The sequence below is a fragment of the Chelonia mydas genome, chromosome 22 (genome assembly GCF_015237465.2).
Source record: "Chelonia mydas isolate rCheMyd1 chromosome 22, rCheMyd1.pri.v2, whole genome shotgun sequence".
NCBI lineage: Eukaryota > Metazoa > Chordata > Testudines > Cheloniidae > Chelonia > Chelonia mydas.
Window position 1 is genome coordinate 6913403 of NC_051262.2, and position 22201 is coordinate 6935603.

The 22201-nt window shown below is 50.4% G+C and overlaps 1 protein-coding gene across 2 annotated transcripts in view; it reads right to left on the bottom strand.

Annotated features, from left to right (window-relative positions):
• ZBTB44 (zinc finger and BTB domain containing 44) overlaps positions 1 to 22201 on the bottom strand; it is a 148085-nt gene that overhangs the window by 14079 nt on the left and 111805 nt on the right. The gene's annotated exons all lie outside the window — the stretch shown is intronic.

Here is a 22201-nt window from a genome sequence, read left to right on the forward strand (position 1 = left end):
CGCCCCCCCTCCCCCCTCCCCCCGGGTCTGTCCCGTACCAAGCACAATGGGGCCCTGGTTCATGACTAGGTCTCTTAGGCACTACCCTAATACAAACAATTATTAATAATTAGACTCGAGCCAGCTCAGTTGACACAGTGCTTAAAACAGCAGCAACCCTTCTATACTAGGGTTCCCTGAATCAGTAACAATGGTGCAGATTCTTCAGTGTTATTAATGTCAGGTAATTTTGGCCAGATTTTCTGAGAGAGAAAGAAGCTAGAACAGTGACTGAGCCCATCCGGGTTGCATGATTCAGTAGGTCCTGGAGTGACAGAAGCTGCAGCTGGAGGAGAGAAAACTTCTCCTGCAGGGGGTGGAAGTGGAGCCCAAAAGGGCTTGTTGACCAGGAGGTGCAGCGCCAGCATAGGGAGAAAAAAACCACAATGAATGGGGAGCATCGGGGCCTGCATCATGGAAGCACGGCGCCGACACAACAGCAGTGCCAGTGCGAATGGGACCTTATTGCAACAGAGGAGCCAGAGACCTAGTGAACATAATGGCCAGACTGGGTCAGACCAAAGGTCCATCCAACCCAGTGGCCAATGCCAGGTGCCCCAGAGGGAATGAACAGACCAGGTCATCATCAAGTGATCCATCCCCCTGTCGCCCACTCCCAGCTTCTGGCAAACAGAGACTAGGGACACCATCCCTGCCCATCCTGGCTAGCCATTGATGGACATATCCTCCATGAACTTATCTAGTTCTTTTTTAAACCCCGTGAAGGCCAAAACTATAACATCCTCTGGCAAGGAGTTCCACACATTGTGCATTGTGTGGAAAAAACACTTCCTTTTGTTTTAAACCTGCTGCCTATTCATTTCATCTGGTGACCCCTAGTTCTTGTGTTATGAGACGGAGTAAACACCACATTTACTTTCTCCACACCATCTTGATTTTATAGACCTCTATCATATCCCCTCCTCAGTTGTCTCTATTCCAAGTTGAAAAGTCCCAGTCTTATTAATCTCTCCTCCTATGAAAGCTGTCCACACCCCTAATCATTTTTGTTGCCCTTTTCTGTACCTTTTCCCACATATCTTTTTTGAGATGGGGTGACCCCATCAGCATGCAGTATTCAAGATGTGGGCGTACCATGGATTTATATAGAGGCAATATGATATTTTCTATCTTATCTATCCCTTTCTTAATGATTCCCAACCTTGTTTGCTTTTTTGTCTGGCACTGCACATTGAATGGATGTTTTCAGAGAACTCTCCACAATGACTCCAAGATCTCTTTCTTGAGTGGTAACAGCTAATTTAGATCCCATCATTTTATATGTATAGTTGGGATTATGTTTTCCAATGTGCATTACTTCGCATTTATCAACACTGAATTTCATCTGCCATTTTGTTGCCCAGTCACCCAGTTTTGTGAGATCCCTTTGTAACTCTTCACAGTCTGCTTTGCACTTAACTATCTCGAGTAGTTTTGTATCATCTGCAAATTTTACCACCTCACTGTTTACCCCTTTTCCCAAATCATTTATGACTATGTTGAATAGGACTGGGCCCAGTACAGACCCCTGGGGGACACCACTATTTCTCTCTCTGCAATCTAAAAACTGACTATTTATTCCTACTCTTTGTTTCCTATCTTTTAGCCAGTTACCGATCCATGAGAGGACCTTCCCTTTTATCCCATGACAGCTTACTTTGCTTAAGAGCCTTTGGTGAGGGACTTTCTGAAAAACGGCTTTCTGAAAAATCTAAATACACTATATCACCCTTGTCTACATGCTTGTTGACCCCCTCAAAGAATTCTAGTAGATTGGTAAGGCATGATTTCCCTTTACAAAAACCATGTTGACTCTTCCCCAACACATTGTGTTCATCTATGTACCTGACAATTCTTTACTATAATTTCAACCAGTTTGCTGGTACTGATGTTAGGCTTACTAGCCTGTAATTGCCAGGATCACTTCTGGAGCCCTTTTTAAAAATTGGCGATCCGGTAAGTGGAGATAGAAAACAGCATGCTGACTCCACATGGAGAACAGATGCTGACTTGTTGCCCCAGTTTAAGAATGGGAATACCGATGGCTATCACCCCCTTCGATGCCGCGAAAGCAGCTCCCTCTGTGGACAATCTGCCCTGAGCGCAGAATAGCTGCCGCTCTCTGCACGCAGAAAATGAACACAGGAGTTTAAAAGGGCTACACAGAGAAAACAAAAAGCATCACAGGTTCACATCTACCCACACCACAGAGGAAAGGGGATTCAAAGTGAAGTCCCATGACTATGCTCTGATATGTTCTCCTACACTAAAGTGGGATCCTAAAGCGGCTCATATGGTCTGATAGCATCTTCCAGGATTCAAAGGGGTTTCTTCGGAAATTGTTAATGGTATACATTATTCCATTTACATGTAAAAGACAGGGAAAAGGCCTTCTCATCATGGGATGTATCAGAGCACTGTACTGAGCGCCAGGCTGTCGGGTTTCCCCCTGCGGATCAGCTTTGTCACTCCCTTATTGGAGGTAAAAAGCCATAGCAGCCTACAGCCAAATGGCCAGGCCAGTGTCGGAGGATTATGATCAATTTAAAGTGGCCTTGATCCTTAAATTTGAACTGACTCCCCAGGTTGATCAGAAAAGATCTTGGGGGGTGGACTAGAAGGTGGTAGCGACTCAGCTGCGGCATTACCTCTGCAAACGGGGCAAAGGCAGGGGGAGGCTCTCCCTGAGGGGAGCAGCATGAAATGGTCAGGATGGAACAGGTTTAGGATCTGCCCCCCCCACAATCTTACAAGGTGGGTAGGGCGAGGAAGCCAAAAGACCTCCATGCCACAGGCTGACGAGTATGTGGATACCAGGCCTGGTCCTTAAAGGAAGCCCAAAGGGGGACTGGCCCAAGCATGGGACCTAGGAGGGGGGAAATAGGCAGGTGCAGCTCAGCGAGGAGAAATGGATAATCCTAAAAAGGGCAACGGGAGCAGCCCCAAGATGACTCACAAAGAGTTAAAAGCCCTCCAGTCCCTGGGAACAGGCCACAAGTGAGCAAGCTGCCCAGGTTTCAGGTGCCAGGGGGCTGGCCATGCTGCACGGCTGGTTAACATACCGACCGTCCAGCTGGAGAGCCAGTCTGAGTGGCAAAGATCTGGCCTTAACTAGGGTATTCAGCCTTGAGAGGGAGGGGAGTTCCACATCCTGTACATCGGGCATATGGCTGAATTTACTCGGCCATCTGTACACAAGTTCTCTTCCTCACGGGAACAGAAGAACCCGATCCCCAATGCAAGTTAAGGGGCAGACATTTTAGGGATGGAAGGACACTGACCTAGCCCATACCCTAGTAAGGCCCCAGGGGGTGAAATCACATCAAGTGCTGGAAGGGAGATGGACGTGGGTGAAAGCTCCCAAAGGTAGAACCATTTGCAGAGCCCTTAGCCCAGACCCCAGTAAAGATTGCTCAGGACTATTTGAGGCCATTGCAATTGAGATTTCATAAAGAAGTGATGTGGCAAGCTTGGGGCAAAGCCCAGCCCTGCTGGCTGCTGCCTGGGCAAACAGAACGCTTTGTTAGCCCGCAGGAGCTGGGAGGAAGGTGGGAGCATCTCCTCCTCCTTGTAAAGAGCAGGTCAGCTCAGAACACTTGCACAATGCTAGGAAATGGGAGAAACGTGTCAGAGCGGGAAAGGGGAAAGACTTCTGCACAGGGCTTCACAATCTGTATCAACCAAATTGGCTCTGATGCACAAGGTCAGAGGCAGTGGCCCAGGGCCAAGGGATTACACAACCAGGGATTGCACCAGAGGACACAGAGTCCTGCCCCATAAGGGGATGGGCACAGAGAGGACTCTGGCTCTGGAGGACTGAATCATAGGATTGCTCCCCAGGAAGGAAAAGGTTTCCTGATATGAAAAACACAACCCAGGGGTGAGGACGGATATCCTGAGAAGGCATACTAAGAATTGGAGGGGGGGGATATGGCTCCTTCCCATCCCTGATTTTGGGTAACCAGAGCCCAGATGGCAGAGTCAGGAATGAGGGATCTCATTCACAAAGAATGCAAAATTTGCTCACACACAGAAGTTACTCATAAAACGTCTCTGTCAAGACATGCTCCAGCTGGTCTCTATGCAGCACAGTCTCAATGGAGGGGGAGCTGCCGTAGAGAGATCTGCACAGAGCAACTCACATGTTCTATAACGGTAACATCCTGCAGCCTTTTCCAATGTGCACCTGCGAGTCCACCTTACATACCCTGGGACTGCTCATCTAAGAAAGCCTGAGGCATTTCAGCATCAGATTTCCCACCCTTCCTCCATGTCTCCGCTCAAGGTGCAATATTTGAACCTTCCCTCAGTTTTTTGGCACTCGGGGGGTTATAAAACCATCCATCTGTCAGAATACGCAATTATTTCACCACACTCGGTTTCACCAAAACGAACAGCCTCGTTCAGAGATTCCCAGACGAGGCCCAAAAAGAAAACATGCAGGAGAGTCGCAACAAGAGAGAAATTTCAGAGACCGTAAAAAATACAGAGCGAGTCACCGAGACTGAGGCCACATTCACGCTACAAACTTTCGTTGAGGCAAGTTACACGGGTATCAAGGCCAGGCAGTCAGTACATCACTGGGGCGTGTGCATAGTCAACTCCTTGCACTCTGCAGGAGGGCCTGTGTTGATGTACAGGCTTAAAGGGTTTCAGGCAGCTTGGTGCCCCCCAGCCATGGAGTTTCGGTGGGGGACTGCATCCCCCAACTCCCCTTGGCCCTCCAGCCGCAGGAGTATTATAAATACACAGTTTCCCCCTCACTCCCGGTTCTGAGGAAGAATTCACAAACTCAGAGCCCTCTCCCCCACCCACTAAAGATGCAGGCCAGCTGTGGGGCATGGAAGGCTAATTATTACAGTCTGCGCACCATAGTGGGAGGCGGCAAAGTTTGCTTGGAAGAAAACACCAATTTAAAAAAAAAAAAAAAAACCAAAAACCCCATGCACTGAACTACAACGTCCCCTGTGCCTTCAGAAACGCGCAGGCTGCCTTTGCACACACAGACACACGAGTCAAGGGAGACGAAAACAAACGGGAGGCCTTGCCCCGAGAGCCCAAAGGCAGCTGGGGACGCTGCAGTGCCCGCAGCGCCAGCAGGCAGAAAAGGAACCGGTGGAGGGGAAGGGAGGGCTCCAACCCCAGGGCTGCTTGCTCCGGTCCCTGTCTGACCCCCCCCCCCAGCCTTTGGGCTCTCCCCAGAGCGGAGCCCGGGGCAAGTGTCCCTGGGGAGCGGGGCTGACCCCCCCGGAGGAGGGGGGCTTACCTGTCCCGAGTAGTAGACCGCCACCAGCCCCAGGGGCAGGCAGCAGCACAGGATGTTGCAGATGGCCCAGTACTTGTAGGAGGGCACGGAGTCGAGGTCGGGGAGCTGCAGGCGGGCGTAGGGCGCCGTGCTGGCGGGGGGGTCCATGGCTGGCTCGGCGGAGAGGAGGCGCGGAGCAGCCGGCGCAGGGGAGGCGGAGAAGGTGCCCGGCGGAGGGAAGCAGCCCAGGCACCTCGACCCCTCCTCTCCCCGCCCAGCCCCGGGGCCGGGGGTTTCCCACGAGGCGGGCCTGGGCCGGCAGCCCGGCCCGCTGCCCCGCAAACCCGCGCGCGGAGCCCCGCCTGCTTCCAGCCAGCGCAGCAACCCCCCCGGCAGGCAAAAAATCCCGGGGGAAGCGGGCCAGGCGTGGGAGGGCGCGGTAGGGCCGGGAGCTTGGGGCTGCGCTGGAAAGCCTTGGGGCCGGCTCGCTCATCCGGCACAGCTGCAAGAAGCGGCTCCTTACGGGAAGGACCGAGGGGGAAAACGCTTAAAGGGCAAGGCTGCCCCACAAACGGAACCGTCCTAAATCGCCTGGCCGTGCAGCCGCTGCGGGGCTTAGCCGGCTTGTGCAGGCCCGCACCCCGCTCGCTTGCACCGAGTGCTCGGCCAGCGGGCGCCCTTGCGAGATGCGCGGCAGCGCCGGTCGATGTCAGCCATGCGGGGGTCTACACGGCCGCTGCCTCGCCCTAACTACACCGCCCCGGGCAGGCTCAGGTGCCTGACCTGTTTCTTGTGAGAGGGTTGGAGCCTTGGCTAATGCCCCACAGAGGAGACGGGGGAGAGACAAGGGCCTCCTTGCCTAACCTTGAGCCTTGCGGTTAGGTCCTCACCTGTGATGCCGGGGACCGTGTATCAATTTCAACTTGGAAAAGCAAAGACTCAGGGGGGGATGTGATGGAGTGGAGCAAGTGAATAAGGACGTGTTATTTACCCCTTCACCTAACCCAAGACTCGGGGGGTGACCCGATGAAATTAACAGGCAGCGGCTTTAAAAGCACTACTTCACACACAGCACACTGTCTCCGTGTAGGACTTGTTGCCCGTTGACGTTGTGAAGGCCAACGCTCTACGTGGGTTCAAAAAAGTATTAGCAAGGTTGTGGAGGCTGGGTCCATCAATGGCTATTAGCCAAGGTGGGCAGGGATGCAGCCCCATGACCTGGGAGACCCAAACCCTCTGACTGCCAGATGCTGGGCGTGGACAACAGAGGACGGATCCCTTGATATTTGCCTCCTTCTGTTCACTGCCTTTGAAATGTCTGGCATTGGCCACTGTCGGAAGACAGGCTACGGGGCGAGCTGGATCGGTGGTCTGAACCAGTCTGACCGTTCTTATGTCCATAACACCTCTGCCTGGTGAGGAGACGGGATTTGAAGGGGGCTCACCTACCGCCCAGGTGGTATAGTGTTTGGGGTGCCTGACTTCTTGCCTGTTGAAGCTGTTCCACTTTAGTTAAATGGGCTCTGGGCCGGCCGTACGGCTACCCTCACTCTCTAGTCCAGTGGTTAGGATACTCGCCTGGGTTGTGGGAGATCCTGGTTCAAATCCCCCAGCTGCCCGTTCAGCAGGGATTTGCACAGGGATTTCCTGCCTCCTAGGCGACCGTCCTTTGGGTGGGCCATCCTTGTCCGAAGCCCCTCTCTTTCTCAAGAGGCTGTTGTCTTCGTGGGACGGAGAGGGGATTGGGACAGGGATCGCTCGCCAGTGACTCTCCCCAGGAGGTGGCGGCCCCCAGTTCACACCCCTCAAAAGAGCAGGGGAGTGCCCTGGGGTCTGCCACAACCTGGGCGTGTATCCTGATCAGGGTGGACAAGAGTGAGAGGGGGGTTTTACTGTTTAGGGGCATTCTCCTCTTTACTAAAAAGAGCAAGAGACCCTGTGCCAGGCCTCTTGCTCAGCTAGGAGGACTTTCCTCTCACCTGCCAGAGGCCCTCCTGCCCCACAGAGCAGGGATTTGAACCAGGGTCACCCACAATCCAAGCGAGCACCCTAACCCCCATACCATAGAGGGACTTAAGAGCTTAGCTTGCTCCGGTTAATATATAGTTAAAGTGGAAGGCTTGAGAAGTAAGAGATCAAGGCACCACTCCCTTCTCACCCAACAAAAGGGGGCTTTGAACCAGGAGCACTCATATGCCAAGCAAGCACCCTAACCCCTGTACCATAGAGGGCTTGGAGAGCTTCTTTTGCTCCAGTTAATATGTAGTTAAAGTGAAACGCCTGCGAGGTAAGAGATCAAGCTGCCAATGCCTTTTCAAGAAACAGAAAGGGGATTTGAACCCACAGTTTACTGCTTCTGGGGCAAGTAGCCAAACCACAGGACTACAAAGGGAACCACAGAAATCTGCTGCCCCAATTCTCATGTAATATTTACTGAAAGTGGCCTACCTTCAACAGACTAGACTGAGGGAGACCCCACATCCCACTACTTCCTAGCCAGGCACTTAGGCCATTCAGTTGAGAGGGAAGTCATCAAGGCACAACTCCCTTTTCTTAAAGAAGAAAGAAGGGGATTTGAACCCCAACCGCGCACATGCTGGGCAGCTTGCCAAGCCCCTAGACTACCCACTACTGCTTGTTTTGTCTTTGGCCCAACGAATATGTAACAAAAGTGGCCCTCCTTCAACAGACCAGACTGAGAGCGCGCCCACGTGGGAAAACCTCCTAGCCCAGCACTTAGGCCATTCACCTGAGAAGCAGGAGATCAAGGTTCAACCCCCTTTCTCAGCAAGAAGAAAGGGGCTTTGAACCCCAGCCTCCCCCACATAGGGCATACACCACAACCACTAGGCTACACAGGGCTACTGGTTGGACTTGTGGCCCCATGAATATGTAACAAAAGTGGCCCACCTTCAGCAGAAAAGACTGAGCGAGCCCCCACATGGGGAGAACACCCTAGCTCAGCACTTAGGCCATTCACCTGAGAGGCAGGAGATCAAAGTTCAAATCCATTCTCAGTAAGAAGAAAGGGGCTTTGAACCCCAGCCTCCCATCCAATAGGCACACACCCCAACCATTAGACTGCACAGGGTTACTGGCTAAACTAGTGGCCCCATGCATATGTCATGTAAATGGAACAGCTTCAGCAGAAAAAAAAGGAGTCACAGGGGACCAAGCACTCCAGGAGAACACCTCTTAGTCCAGCAGCAGGATATTCACTTGAGAACAGGCTGTTCAAGTCCTTCCTCAGCAAGCTGGGGGAGGAGTTGAACTAGCATCACCCACATGCTGGGCAAGCACCCAAACCACTGGACTACAGAGGGATTCATGTTGCAAGGCTGGCCAGTTACTACTTAATGAACGTGGCATAGCCTCGACACGCTACAAAGAGCAACCCTCCTCAGGCGGTCCTTCCCTTCAGTACTGGGGCTCGCGCTTGAGAGAACGCAGAGCCCTACTCAAATCCCTGCACATCAGGCAGGGGGAAGGCACCTGAACCAACATCTTGCCCTCCCAGGTACCGCCCTCTGCTTGCCAGCCACGACCAGGAACCCCTCAGGTGACTTAGGTGCCTAGACCATTTAGTGTGAGAGGGTTAGGGACCGGCTGAACGCCCCACAAAACAGCCCAGGGGGAAGGAGGCAGAGGCCCCCCGTGTAACTTTTAACCTAGTGGTTAGGGGGGGCCTCACCTGTGATGGGGGTTGGGGGGGGGCGCTTCCAGTTCAGCTGGGAAAAGAGAAGCTGGTATCTGATAGTGGTCTAGACAATCAAGACTGGGGTGGAGAAGGGGAATCGGGACGTGTTATTTACCCCTTCACGCAACGCAAGAACTGGGGTCACCCGCTGAAATGAGCAGGCAGCAGGTTTAACCCAAACCAAAGGCAGTACTTGGCCCCGCAACGCACGCTCAGCATGTGGAACTGGTTGACGGTGGAGGTGGGGTGGGCCAAAACTGTACGTGGGTTTGAAAAAAAGAATGAGAAAGTTTGTGGCGAATGGGTCCATCCATGGCTATTAGCCAAGACGGTCAGTGATGCAGCCCTGTGGTCCAGGCATCCTGAGCCCGCTGACTGCCAGCTGCTGGGAGGGGCCAATGGGAGGGGTCGCTTGGTAAGTGGCCTCTTCTGTTCACTGCCTTTGAAGCAGCCGGCGTTGGCCGCTGTGGGAAGACAGGACAGTGGGCTAGCTGGGCCGTTGGTCTGATGCAATCTGCCCATTCATGTTCTTAACTCGCCCCTCTGCCTGATGAGCACAGGGGATGTGAAAAGGGCTCACCTACCGCCCGGGTGAGTGCCCTAATCATTGGGTCCTGGGCTACAGCGATGGGAGCACCCTCAGTTGAAGCTGTTACACTTTAATTAAAGGGTGCTGGGTCCAGTTAAAGGTTGTGGTTCCCTCTCTGATCCTGTGGTTAAGTGTCACAGAGGAACTATGAGGCTGGCTTGTTCAAATCCCGCTTCTCCCTGCTGGGAAGCTTGCGGGGGTTTGAAGAGGGCTCTCCTACAGCCTGTCTATGTTCTGTGGTTCTGCGGCTCTAGTGATTGGGGGTGGGAGGGCCTCATGCACCCTTCCTCTTGCCCGTGAAGCTGTTCAACTTTAATGAAATATTATTTGGGTCAAGAAACCTAACATCTTCCTGTATAGTCCAGTGGTTAGACCACTGGTCTGGCTTGTGACTGCTGTGGGTTCAAATCTTTCCTCTGTCTGTTGCAGGGGCCTCTGAAAGGATGTCCCCAGTCGTTCTGGGGTCTCTCTGAGTTAGTGGTGGGCATGTCCCTTGCCTTTTGCTCATAGAAAGTGTTTCATATTAACAGGTCCCCACATACAATACTCTGCCTTCATCTGTGCACAGCACCTCACACGATCATGGATACCTCCAGGTAAAAGATGAGGACAGTTGCAATCAGTTCCATTTTTGACAACCGTTGAGATCCTGCCCTGTGGCCAAAGCATCTCTCACTTAGGCAGAGCTGAGGAAGCGCTGCTTTAAAATGGAAACCTCAGTGGCAGCTGACCTGCATTCAGTCCTTTCAGACAGGGCTGCAATGTATCCTTTCAATAATATTGACAAAGCATAAGGGCTGGAGACAGGGCTCCAAGGAGGCAACGGCCCTTTGCTTTGTAAAGCCTGAAGTTCAGGTCTTGAACGTGGCTGGGAGATTGTGGGCTGCGGCCCAGCCGAAACCTAGGCCCTGCCCTGGGTGCCGCGTGCCAGGCCTCAACCACCACTAGCTGCCGAACCCGCAGCAGCAGCTCCTCTTGATGTCAGGGGCTGGCTAGGTCGGGGCAGCGGGATCAACCAAGGGAGGGTAAGATAGGGAGGGAAGCAGGGGCTCTGGTAGACTCAGGCTGGTGGGATGGGAGGTGTCAAATATGAAAACATGTTCATCTGCCATTGGAAACAGTATGATTGTTACGTCAAACACTGTCCTGGTTTAATACCTTAAAAACAAAGAAATTTCTCCCTTATTACTTTTACTGCATGTGACCTTCCTTTCTTCCTTCTCTTCCCCCCCCCCCAAAAACTCCATAATCACTTGACTGTGCTAGAAAACCATGACACATTTATGAGCAGGATCCATTGGGTTCTTAATCTTTGGTTTTACATCTATGACAAAATGGTGACTGACAGGTTTCCAGAATGCTCTCTACCATTTCTGATTTTCACAGGACTGCCGCGCGTCCTGGTGGGGGTGGGAGGAGGAGACGAATGAATAATTAAATAAATTAGTGAAAGGGGAGACAACTAGTCCACTGGTTATTTATGCAGTGCTCTCTACAAGGCACTCGCATCCGCCTCTCGGCATAAGACCCTTGGTAGATCATAAAAGAGACCAGAAATCCCAGAGTGAGGGCTGGATTGTAACAGAGTCCCATGTTTCCTGCTGGGGAAACCGAGGCAAATCTTAACGGCTCAATGCCTCAAAGTTGTGTTTCTGGAATGAATGGAAGAGCTAGGAACAGAACGCAAGGGTTTTAAACTAACTCCCCTTTCCCTGCTTGAATGTCTAGATTGCACTCAAGAGCAAGAGAGAGGTTATCAATTTCATCAATTCAGTCTCTCCCAGTATAATGCCATGGGCTCAGAGACATGTGCCATATTGATGAAATGGAATTGGTTTCTTTTGTGCACAATCACAGATTTCCCAGCTACGTGCTCCTATTAACCACCTCTGATTTGTCCCACCACAGCACTGAAACATGACCAGTTCTTGGTGTGAACGCAAATGACATATTTAATACCCTTCTGATGAGCTGCTGTAATCCCTCCAGAAAAAGCCAGTTCTCTGAAGTGTCCTGATGGATGGACACACACAAATATTTGTATACTAGCAATTCTATAGCAGTTTGCAAGGGCGCAACATAACCAGAACAAACCTAGGTGTGGGGGAAACATACCCTAATCTAATTTGGAATCTCTAGATCCTCCTACTTTAATTCTCTCATTCCCCTTTGTAGTATTTGTAGTGCATTCACAGGAATCTTTTCAGCCAATGAATGTGTTCTCTCTCGCTGCGTATTTTAATGGGATTTGCTGTAGGAATGGTTTTTGAGAATTTTTCTACCATTGTCTATGTAATGCAGTTTTATTGTATGTTGGTGATCTTGTGTCAATCTATTAAGATACATGAAATGATAAAAATAATAATACACCCCAGTATTCAAAGGTGATTCCAAGCAAATCCTCTCCAGGAAAATGCTTATTTGTCTAGGTCATTATATATTTAAAGGTCTGCCCTGCGCCCATCATAGGGTTGCCAACTTTCCAATCGCATAAAAGGGAACACCCTAGCCCTGCCCGTCCCCCCAGGCCCCACCACTGCTCACTACATTCCCCCTACCATGGTGGCTCGCTCTTGCTCATTTTCACTGGGCTGAGGCAGGGGGTTGTGCAGGAGGGGTTTGTGGGGCTGGGGTTTGGGGTGCAGTAGGGGGATCCAGGCTGGGGCGTGGGGCTGAGGGATTCAGAGTGTGGGAGGGGACTGTGGGTTGTGGCAGGGGGTTGGGGTTCAGGAGTGGGTATAGGCTCTGGGGTGGGGCTGGAGATGAGGGGCTGGGGGTGGAGGAGGGAGCTCCAGGTTGTGGGGGGTGGGGCGGGGGGGCTCAGGGCTGGGGCAGGGCGTTGAGGCTCAGGGTTGGGGCATGGCCTAACCTCGGGCGGCTCCCAGTCAGTGGCGCAGCAGGGCTAAGGCAGGTTCCCTGCCTGCCCTGGTACCGTGCTGCTCCTCGGAAGCAGCCAGCAGGTCTGGCTCCTGGGCAGGGGGAGGCTCTGTGCGCTGCTCTTGCCCGCAGGCACCCTTCCCAGCACATAGGAGTGCGGAGCCGGTGCCTGGGCCGAGGGCAGTCTACGTGGCCCCCTCCAGCCCAGGAGCCGGCCCTGCTGGCCGCTTCTGGGGCGCAGCGCGGTGCCAGGACAGGTAGAAACTAACCTGCCTTGGTCCCCCAGCACCACTGACAAGACTGTTAACGGCCCAATCGGCGGCGCTGACCACAGCTGCCAGGGTCCCTTTTCAAGGGGGAGTTCCGGACACCTGGTCACGCTAGCCTATCACCTTGCCACTGTACGTTCCTAAACATTTCATCCATGATCCTGCAAGCACTTATGACCATGAGTATCTTTATGACTGAGAGGACTGGACTACTCACAATAGCAAGGTTAAGCACATGCATGATAGCAGGATCCGGGCCTTATATGACAGTAGCACGGAGAGGCCGCACATTGTGCTAAGCATTGTACAAAAGAGGATAAAGTTCCCTCCCCCAAACAGTTCATAGTCTATGAACTATCAGATAAATAAACATCTCCACGATGAGTCTTCTGAAGTCTCTCAGGGGTGAGCTGACAATAGTGGACCTAATTCATTTACTCAGTAAGCCCAAACAGTGCCCCTGAAATCTATCGGAGTAATCACAGCAGTAAGCACTACTCAATGTAAGTCAGAACGGGGCCCAGTCTCTGCACTGTAGTTCATTCCAAAGGCAAAGATGCTACAGACAAATCATTACTTGCTACACACTAAGGCCTGATCCCACAAACACATATGTGGTTAACTTTACTACAGCGAGCCGTGCCAGAGATTTCAATGAACTCCTCGCTCGTTTCACGTATTTTAACGTGCTAAACTGGTCACGTCTCTGTCCCCTTGTCTACAGTGGAGTTTTAGAGTGTGTTAGTTAGCATGGGTGAGCCGATGTGTTCTAAAAAACAATACGCCTTTAAAACCCTAATCCCAGCTCTAAGGTAGCCAGCAAGCAACTGAGGAGAGTTAGTTAAGATGTGAATCTAGAAAAACAACGAGGAGTCCGGTGGCACCTTAAAGACTAACAGATTTATTTGGGCATAAGCTTTCATGGGTAAAAAAACCCCGCTTCTTCAGATGTGAATCTAGGGGGTTTCTTCCCGATTGGAACACTGGTGGTTTGCTTTGCAACTCAGCTTTCCTTTCTCACCCGAACCCACTGTGCTTCTAAGAAAGGGAAAGGTCCCCCCAGCTCTGCTGCCCCCTCCCACCTCCTCGCTTTTCTGGTGACAGAGAAATAGGTCAGCTCAGAAAACGTTAAGACCTGATTTTGATCTTCCCCACAACAGCGAGGTGAGAATGACTCCAACGAAGTTCCCCACACGCAGGCGAATGGAAAAGCAAGCTCTTTAGCTCTTATATGCCAGCTCTGCGCCAGTCTAGACCTACATTCACTTCTCACATGCAGACCTGCTGTCATTTCACTCTTACTGTGGTGAGTGAGTGATTTATGCTGCAGTTATAGACGTTAATCTGATAGGGCGGGAGCATCCTCCCCTCCTGTGGGCCAGATGAAGCCAGCCTGAGGCAGCAAGGGATGTGACCTTTGAATTGGGAGAAGCCCAAGGGTGCAAAAGAAAATTTGGATATACCATTATGGATCTCTGGGCCTTTATGTGGCTAGGCAGCCCCCGCCACCAATCCCTGAGGTCATTGCTTCCTAGAGTGAAATGAAAGTTAGACACATGAAACTCCCGGAGGCCAAGGAAAAGAGGACTGAAACCATTTCCCTTGCACCACCTTGTGGCACACATGAGAATGGCAAATTGCTACATTTAGATGATCAGCGGCAGCTTTTACACAGCTTTCCGCAATTGCTCTCACATTGTCAGGGCTCTCTCTGACTTCACTGTGAATCGTTGGTGTTGTAAAACAATCACTGGGAGTTAGAAGGGCTGTGAGGATATAGAGGGTCCTGAACAGCATTACGACCATCATTAAAGGTGCAGTTGAAAGGACGTAGAGAGAGGTCTGTCGACCATGGACCACTTGCTGAGCAGAGAAGCCCGGTGATGCTCAGCGCCCTGCACTGGCTTCCTGGTTCATTTCCTGTGCCTATTCAAGCACCTATCCTAACTGTGGAGGTCCCAGCAGATGGGTCATGACCCTCCAAGACAGCTGTGAGTATCATGTATGCAGTGGTGGTGTAGCCGTGTGGGTCCCAGGATATTACAGTGATAAGGTGAGTGAAGTAATAGCTTGTATTGGACCAATTTCTGTTGGTGGGAGAGACAAGCTTTCGAGCATACACAGAACTCTTCTTCAGGTCATGAGCATAACTAGTAACAGCTCTCAAGACAAGGACATAGTTTCTGGTTGCGTGAACCCTGCATAAAAAAGAAAAATAATTCTGGGGTTGGACATCTGACCTAGTTGGGGAAGGCTATACACTCAGCTGGATGGCATTTCTGCAGCTGTCTGTCTAGTGTGAGAACGTTGAATTCCACATCCAATCAAGTCCAAAATTTCAGGGAGCATTGCAGGCATCAGTGGCCAGATCCCTACTGATCTGGGGGTGGGGGGTGGAAAAAACTGACAGGGAGAGTTCCTGCCATCTGTTTAAGTGGGGGATGGAAGGTGGCTCAAGGGGCTTGTGAAGTGAAATTGAGGATTCAAAGAGCCCCTGGTGTGTGCCATAAGCTCTGCCTACAGAAGCAGTTAAGTGTGAGACCCCCTAGTCATACAGACCACTACCCCAGACACCACTAATTGGCCTCCCCACTCGGCTGAGAGGCCAAGCACTGAGTGGGCCATGGAGACTGATCTCCACCTCTTGGACGAAGGGGGATTTGTCCTGCATGTGTAGCTGAGGGGGCCAGGGACATCGGTGGGACATGCTGGGGGAGAAAGCTTGCCCTGCTTCCTGTCCACACTCGCAACACGCAGATACTTTGCTAGTAGAGGTGAGCCTGAGCTGCAGTTTGCCTTGGGAGCTGAATCCCTCCGGGATGCCAGGACCAGGTGCAATTGATCAGGAGCTCGCTCTAGGAAAGGCCTCAGCCATGAAGTTCGGCTCCGGAATCCAACTACCCCAGAGTTTGGGGCTGCTGGGATTGGATCTGGGCTCGTCTCTATTCTGTTTGAAACTAGGCAGATATTTGTCTTCAATGCACAGACTAGGGTACAGGGGCTAGACCTGAAGGTGGAGGCTCAGCATACAATCAGAAGAGAGAAAGCACCAGGATGCCCCCTTTATCCATATCACAGGATGGGTTTGCTCTGATAATTCAGTAATGCAGGTCTCAGCTCTTGAGGGTGGGATACTGATCCTGGACTTTTCCACTGGCTCGCGCTGTCTAAACCAGCGGAAGGAAAGGCTGAGCTAAGCACGCTCGGCCTCCCCCAGATGAACCCAACACCCCAAAGTACTATTGCTTTGCCAGCAGATGTCACTATCGAACAACTCAGCAAGTGGCTGCAGTGCAGCTGCCCTGCCACAATGCAGAGGTGGATCCAGATGTCCAGCAGCAGAGGAGAGCGAGTTCACTTGGAATGGGTCCCTTAGGGGCTCAGTTTCCTCCATCTGTAAATGAAGATTGTTTTTTAACCTTCGCAGGGGGAATTGTGAAGCTCAGTTACTGCAATATAGGAAGTATTTTGAGATGCTTGGGTGAAAAGGGCTTGATGTTATCATTGGTGGTGTCAGGGAACGTGCAGCTGTGGGTTAAAGGCACTTGAGGTACATTAACTGAGCTCCGTAATACTCAGCCTGAGGGGTAAAGGTTTATTATTGCACCTACCATACAGATGGGGAAATCGAGGCACAGAGACACAGTAACTTTCCATGAGTTCACACAGCAAGTCAGCGGTGGGATTAGAACCCAGGAGCCCTGTCTCCCAGGCCCTCCCATTCCCACCTTCTGTTCCAAGTCCACACTCCTGTATATATCACATGAGAAAAAGGACTGGAAGGCAGGAATGGAATAGGGAGTTTGCCTCAGGGCAGTAGGTAGCCAGGGCTAGAAGAGAACTCCTGGGAGCCCCAGGGGACTCTTCCATGCAGTTGGGGTGCAAAGGCAGGAGGCAGCAGAAATGAGGTTTCTATTGAATGAGGTTTTAAAAACTGCACACCAGGGCCCTCTAGCACTTCAAAGCTGTAGCAAGGACCAAACGCTGATCCTCTTACTCCAGAATTACAGGCCTGGGTCAACCTCTTGCCCCAGCCTCCGCCCAATTGACTCCACTGATCCAAACACACTGAATGCTTAGGAGCTGGAATTGGGATTTGACGTTCACAGCTCCGGCATGGCTCAATTTGACAGAAGAACAGATTCTCTCCAGGGAAACGGATTTTATTCTGCCTATTACTTGATGCTGCCTGTTTTTCTAGGAAGAAAGGATGAGCTTGAAGTTAAGATCCTGGGTTGGGACTCAGGAGACACTGAATTAATTACTTGCTGTGTCACAGACTCCCTGTGTGACCTTGGTCAAGTCACTTCGTTGGGCCTAAGTCAGTGGAAAGACTCCCATTGATTTCAATGGGCATTGGCTCATGCTTTAATCGCTCGGTGCCTCAGTTTCCCCAGCTGTAAAATAGCATATCACGTCCCTATCTCACTGGGGTATGGCAAGGATAAATCCATCAATCTATGTGGAATATTCAATGCTTATAGGGCCTTATAAGTAGATAGATGTTACAATAAGGGAAAGTGTTTAAATCAATTTACCAGGCTCTTGTGTTTGTACATTACTATGGCTGTTCTGTACCTAATGATCACAGACTTCCATAGAACAGCCTGGAGCCCTTTGGTTTAAGAGTCCTGCTTCTTTGTTGCTTTTTTAATTCCACCTTCCGAATTGCACAAAGTAGTTTTCATTTTTTTAAAGGAGTCCTGGACAATGGGAGTTTGCATTAAGAAAAATTAACCCTTGACATTTGGTTGCTATCTAGTAGGCAACCCTCCCCTCCCCTCCCAGTACTGTATGGAATAACAGTCTGGCATGCAACAAGGGCTGCTAAGAACCTGGACTTCATTTGCTGGCTCCAGTCATATGACTGGAATGACAAAGGTTTTTGGGACTCAGTCCCGTGTCGGGTCAGTGGCTATGGTTATATAAGCAAAATCAACAGGGAAGACAAGATGATCTTCTGGTTGCAGCAGTGGGCTAGGGTTTAGAGATCTGGGTCTGGGCTCTGTCACAGACAGTGCATCCTTTGTCATGTCACTTACTCTCTCTCTGCTTCAGTTTCCCCCACTGTGAAATGAGGGCAATAATACTTCCTTCCTCCCACCCTTTACATATCTTGTCTCTAGACTGTAAGCTCTCAGGGGGCAGAGACTGTCTGTCATTATGTATATATACAACTCCTAGCACGATGGGCCTCCCCTGATCTTGGCTGGAACTATTTAATATAAATAAATACCACAACACAGGAGTTATCGAAATACAAATGAATCATAACAAAGAGAGAGTCAGCTATGGATTTAATATTTTGACGTAGCTTAATGGTGACACCTAAGGGCCTGATTGTGCTACCCCTCCTTACTCTGAGAGGTCTCTTTCCCCACAAGTCACCCCCTCGAATCAGAGCTCTCCCCGTATCCTGGCTCATGATTATCAGTCTGATCATTCCCAATGCCAGCAGCTCAGCCTTTGAGCCCAGAGTCAAACAAGCATTATTCAGGCGTGTTACTGCCTGGATCTCTGTAATCCCCAGTCTGCTCTCTCTCTTTTTCAGGCTGCCTTGCTCTAGTGGCCAGAATGAAACCTGCAGCGGGGCTGATGACTATGAATGTGCTATTTGACTATTATGATTGATGATAAACAAAATTACAAAGGGCCCGATCCTGACTACAAGGCAGAGCTCAAGCTCTTTGGGTTCCCTAGCTGTGCATTCCCATCTCTTGGCTTGTCTGGATTTCTTTTAAATTCAGCCTTGACTGAATATCTTGGGTTTATAGTGCTTGTTTTGGGACGAATTACAGCATTCTTGTAATGTTTTCTACCCTTCGGTTACTGATAACGGCCTCACGATCTTAATTCCAGTTTAACATAATTTAGCGTCCTGGAGTATGTGAGAGTATCTAGCTAATCTCTCTCTAGCTGTGTTTACATCTTATCCATTGACACTTGATGATCTCTTTTCTTCCTTGTACAAGAGTGTCACTCTTGTGCGTGCGTGCATGCGTACACACACACACACACACACACCTTCTGAAACTTTCTCATATTGTGTCCACTTCTTATGACCCCGATCTTCTAGTGAACATCTCCTTTCCCAACCACCCACTCCTGATCCTGCATCCTTCCCGTGGCATTTCTCGTGGTCTGTTGTATGAAGCAGTCACATCTGGACAGGATCAAGGAGAGAAGATGGAAATAAACTTACTTTAATGCACCCACGTGGGCTGGTTGGTTCTGCCTCCCCATTACTCCCACCACCACTTTGCATCTAGGCTCCTGCCGAGCACAAGACACTGCATTCACTAGCACCGAACCTCCCCTATCGTTTGCACTTTTCTGTGTTCTGAATTCACTTTGCTTCTCTCCCCTCTGTGTGTTAGTTATTCCTCCAGTTTTGTTGTCATCCACAAATCTGATCCTGCATTTACACACACAAAAAGAAACAGGCAGAAAGCCATGGAGCAGGGCTTCATGGTGCAGCAAGGGGTTTGGGTTTTCATTAGCCTCTGGGAATCCATCAGTGGTCCTAGTCTGAGCTAGAACTATTAGGAAGCCTCATGCCTGGGGATCTGGAGAGGCACTTTTCCAATAGGACAGAAGCTGCTCCATGGACCACCTGGAAGTGCCGTGTGGGCTCTAGTACAATAGCCACCAGACTGGTCTTTACTGTCGGACTCTCCAAGTGAATCATGAAAAATTCTTACTCAACCCAGTCCCGTAAAATTAAGGTGCTGAGCTGAGCCTCTGGGCTAATCAATGTGACAGCATCAGGACAGCCTCATTCACCAGTGACTAGGAGGAAGACAAACCAAGCTGGGTATCTACAGTAGACTCTGGGGGCTAATTTTCTCAGTTACACAGGTGTAAATCAGGGGTTACCACACTGAAGACAGTGACACTAAACCGGTGTCAAATGGTGTAAGTAAGAGAAGGATCAGGCCTTGGGTATATAACCTAAGTGTATAGATCCTGAATGGCAGACGGTCATATTCTGTCATCGCTCACACCTGGGTAGTTCTGAAGCAAGTCAGTGGAGTATGAAACAGCAGCCCATTGGTGCCACCTGGCAACAGGTTCACTGCTCTGTAACAGCAATTCCTGACAAACTCACGTCACCTAGCCTGTCACCATCATGGCATTTATCCATCAGTGATGTCATGTAAGAGCCTCAGTGAAAGCCGGGATCATTAATATTATGAAATGTGTGTCCAGTTATTATGTAAAACTTTCTATCTGTAGAATGAAAATATGTTTCTCAAGTCTGAATCAAGGCAGGGTTGGCAAACAGGTCTCTGCCAGGTATGGGATGGATAGTCACCTGTCTGTCTTGGTTCACACAAAAATGAGCATTGTAAGCGAACACACTGCAAGCTCCATTTACATCTGAAGTCAGCAGGGGGATGGGAAGTCAACAGAGAGGCAAGACACTGGAGAATAAATCCCGAAGGGGGCGGGGGTCCTCTTAACTCTGGGGACAATGACTTTGGGGAATATGAGAGGAAGGCAAAAAGATACCCCTTTATCCTGCACCTGCGGAAGTAATTGAGTAGTGCGATTACACTCATGAAAACAGGCTCCCACCCAGCCTGGGTTGGAAATACTGCAAGACAAGTTTGGTGAGTTTAGACTGCTTTGGACAGGAGGTTAAGCCGAATCGCTGGAAAGCGTGTTAGGATTTTGTTTTATATGTAACTTTGATGTTTCTATCATTCATCCTTACTCCCTATCTTTCCAATCTTAATCTTTGATGACAAACTGATGGGTGTTTTCCATGTAAACAGATCTCAGTGCTGTGATGCTGAGCTGATCAAACACGCTAGCACATTCACCGGTCCCTTGGGGATAGCAAACCTGGTATTTCTGTGAGTAGCCAGTGACAGGGGCTGGATATCACAGGGTCTCAGGGCCTGGGGTGCACCATTGTTAACCTGCAAGGCAAAGTTCGGGCTGGTGTAGCCCAGAGGAGATTGACATGCTGGTGCTAACAGGGAGCTGACAACCAATTAAGAGCCAGCAAGTTTCTCTCTCTCTTGCTGGAGGCAGAGGTGTAACAAGTGACTCACAGCTCTGGGAACAAGAAAGTGTCACATGGAGTTACTTCTGATTTACATCAGTGTAACAGAGATCAGAATCTGGCCCAGAGCCTGTGACATAACTAGAAGTCAAGCTGCTCTCCGTTTTACTCCTCGTAAAGACTAAGCAATTCCAGTGGTTCAGTAGTTACTCCAGATTAACATGGGTGTCAGAGAGCAGACCTGGACCTGCGATCAGTACAGTACTGCTCCTGAGAACAGCCCTATGGCTTCTTCGGAAGTTTTCAGCCCCATCCTAAGGCTTGGGGACTCTGGTCTCTGGGTGTGTGCACTCATACTCTCTCCCTCTCTAATCAGAGGTGACGGCTGAATGGGTGAGAAACCTCTGGGACATTGGCTACATACGTGACTTCCCTGGGCCCCTGCACTTCCCATCAGGGCTGTGCAGTGCCACCCACAGCAGTGACTGTTCCCCTTAGCCCCTTCGCAGGCTGAGCTGCTGTTAAACCTCTGAGCGAGCGGATTAGGGGAGTCACTCAGGGTCTGTCACACAAATCTTCGGGCTGGGAGTGTGTCACATTGCTAGCAGAAGCCAAATGCTCTTTGAACCTACCAAGCAGGATCAGTTCATAACTATCACCGTTCAGACCGATTTGGGCCAGCAAGGAGCTCATTGCAGTGAGTATGATGGGAAATATTTAGTGTATATTATTCTCACAGCAAAATGACTCACCAAGTATTATTATTTTAATCAACTACAATTGGTTAATTACATAGTAAAAGCATCCTGATTGGTTAATAATTAAGTCACACACGTGTTGCAAAGACACATTAAAGAGCCACGTGCGGCTTGCGAGCCACTGTCTGAGCATCTCTGCCCTCAGCGTCTGCCCCGGTCACGGGATACAGGATTAGATGAACCATGGTCTCTCCCAAGATCATAAATCCTATCTCTGAACCACTCCATTTCAATGGGTAGCTAGATCCAGTCTTTCCATAAACATCACTCGTGTTCCAAGCATGTGGTTTCTCTCTCCTTCACCCAGTCAGAACAAGCCCAGGAGATCTGGGGTCTTCTCCATCCTCCTGTCCCCCCACCCATCCATCCTCACAGTCACTTGAAGTTAAGGCAGATCTTATGATTGGCAATGAGGAATCAAACTAATCCCAGATCAAGTTAAACCACCAAGATGACACTGAAGCAATTAAATTTAGACAAATCCAATTACAACCCAGACCCTTTAATTGGCTCGGAGTAATGGAGGCCTTGCCACAACAAGCAGAGATTACCAGGGCAGCTGGGCTGATCCAGACAGACCCTTGCTCGAGGGCCCTTGTCTCTTGGGAAGGGCACAGCCCTGGTCAGCCTTGCACTGCAGGTTGGAAAGAGAGAAGACAAGACTCAGGCCTTATCTACATTCAAATTTGCACTGGTTTAGCTAAACTAGGTTTACT